This window comes from Schistocerca serialis, chromosome 4 (genome assembly GCF_023864345.2).
Source record: "Schistocerca serialis cubense isolate TAMUIC-IGC-003099 chromosome 4, iqSchSeri2.2, whole genome shotgun sequence".
NCBI classification, from domain to species: domain Eukaryota; kingdom Metazoa; phylum Arthropoda; class Insecta; order Orthoptera; family Acrididae; genus Schistocerca; species Schistocerca serialis.
The window spans coordinates 294,470,561-294,472,943 of record NC_064641.1 but is presented as its reverse complement, the minus strand read 5'-3'; the positions used below and the strand labels follow the sequence as shown (position 1 = coordinate 294,472,943).

General features: G+C 43.6%; 1 non-coding gene across 1 annotated transcript; it reads left to right on the top strand.

Annotated features, from left to right (window-relative positions):
- The first annotated feature begins 1,964 nt into the window (after positions 1–1,964).
- Positions 1,965–2,037, top strand: Trnat-agu (transfer RNA threonine (anticodon AGU)). Its single transcript has one exon. It is a non-coding gene; the product is annotated as a tRNA-Thr (tRNA).
- Positions 2,038–2,383: the final 346 nt, after the last annotated feature.

The window sequence follows — 2,383 nt, the reverse complement described above, 5'->3', positions numbered from 1 at the left end:
TTAATTAGAGTACAGACGTCTTGTTTGAAGAATCTGGCTATATTTGTTTTATTTTCCATTCATGAAGGGGCGTATATGTTCGTGAACAGAGTGCCTTGTATTTTGATAGCTATGCCTCGACCATTTGGTGTTGTACGTACATCATCAAATTCGATGTTATCTTTTACTAATATAGCTGTTCCACATTTTGTTTCAGGGTCTACATTGGTAATGATATTGTACCCAGCAATGTTTTCCATGGTCGTTTTGGTAATTTCTTGTATTAGCGCTATGTCCACTGTATGTAGCGAAGGAAGTCAGTTAACATTTTTATTTTTCTGGCAGATTAGATTTTGTTCGTATTTAAGGTTGCGGCCGTGTTGTTTCTCATCCTTTCACTTTTACTTCCTTCTTTTTTGCTTGTGTTTTATTCATCGGTGCTGTTTTGGTTCGTGTACTTTTCGGTGTCCTTAATCGATTTCGATTTTTTGTCACTTATTTTTCTGGATGTTTTTGCGTCCTGTTCGTTGTCCTGCCTTAGTTTCAGGATCTTTTTCAATTTGTTTGTTCTTTCTTTTATTATTTGCTCACGTGTTGTCTCGTGTGTCATTTTCCAAGTGCTTTCCGTCTCGTTCTTGCATTTCTTCTTTTCTTGAGTTGGGGCAGTTTTCGTGTGCTTTGGCTGCGTGCGGGCTAGGCGCTGCTGGGTTTCACTTTCTTTGGCATTGTCCTCACTAAGTGGCCTTTTGTCAGTGCTGGCCACTTTCACCGCAGGTGCCATTATGTCCTCCGCTGGGGTGGGCTTGGGCGCTACCCCGGCTGCGGTCGGCACAGTTGCCTCTGCTGCCACCAAGTTGCCTTGCTCACCATGCTGGATTTCCATGGCGTTTTCGTCGTGCTGTTCGTCCTGGGGTGGCGTGTCCTTTTCTCTCAGAGAAAGTGCGGGGAATTCTGCATTGAGATTCATCATTGCCCCTGCGTAGGTGTTTTCCCTGGGCAGTTGTGTCAGCTGTTTCCTCGGACAGTTGTTTCGCATGTGATCCTCATCATCACAGATTGAGCACATTTGCGGTTGTCTGCTATAAGTGATGAATCCCCAGTGTCCACATTTAGTGATGAAAGGTGGAATGTGCTTGCAGAGGTCCACTTTAACTGTCTACACTCGACTATTTTTCCATGGTGAGGCCGTAAACATTCCCATACATTCTGATCGTCTTAATGATCTCTTCATCCAGCACCTCAAAGGACAGATTGTACACTTTAATAATCCTGATGCCGTATCCTGAATGTTGAATCAAAACGTTACTAATTGTTTCCTCCCTATGTCGGAACTACCATATGCAGTTGTTTGTCTTTGTTATCCTGTCAATTACTTCCAGGTTATCTATTTTCAAGAACTCCAGTTATATTTTCCAGAGGCACACCAACATCGTCTATAATCCAGTTGTGAACATCAAAAGCGGATGGTATTTCAAAGTTTCGTTCGAACGTGCACGATACCGTTTTACTTCTAATTAATTGAGCCATTTTAGATCCAAATTAACACAAAAACAGAATCAAGAACAAAAGTTTGTACTTGCCAGGGCGGCGTGCTGCAGCCGGCGACAGCAGGGTGACCGAGAAGTCCACTTCTACCTGGGATGCACAATAGGCAGTGGCACACGTGTTTCCAGGTGGGCAGCCAGCCAAGTACTCAAACCCAGGTTTTCTTGCTTACTAGGCAGATATGCTGACCATTATACCACCACAGCATTGTGGTCAACATGAACTACCCAAGTCAAATACCCTCCCCCAACACAAATTTAATTTAAGATCTATATGATCACATGTAGTACAGCACTTCCCCATTATGTCCAATGCTGGGGTCCTATTCGAATGTCGGAGAGCCCTGGTAATAGTGACAATATAAGGGGAGATGTGAGTTGGAGTTTGTGTTGGGGAGGGTATTTAACTTGGGTAGTTCATGCAGCTATGTTGACCATAATGCTGTGGTGATGTAATGGTCAGCATATCTGTCTAGTAAGCAAGAAGACCCGGGTTTGAGTCCCGGCCACAGCACAAGTTTTAATTCACTTCTTCAGCTTCCAACGTTATCGTAAAATAGAATCGTTTAGCTGAACACATGCTCTGCCAACTGAAAAGGTCACTTTTGCGTCATGACTCACAGCATTGGACAGAGATGTTGCCCATCATCCTCATGGGGTCTCTGTGTGTCATTGAAAGATCTGAAAACCATGGCTGCAGAACTTGTTTATGGCTGGCCAATATGACTGTCCTGCAGTTCTTTGGCAACTTGTGAGGCAACCGAATTCACCCATCAGATTTCATATAAAATCTGCACACACAAATCTGGCAACTACACAGACCCATTTCCCTATTGTTTTTGATGAGCTGTGGGAGTGCC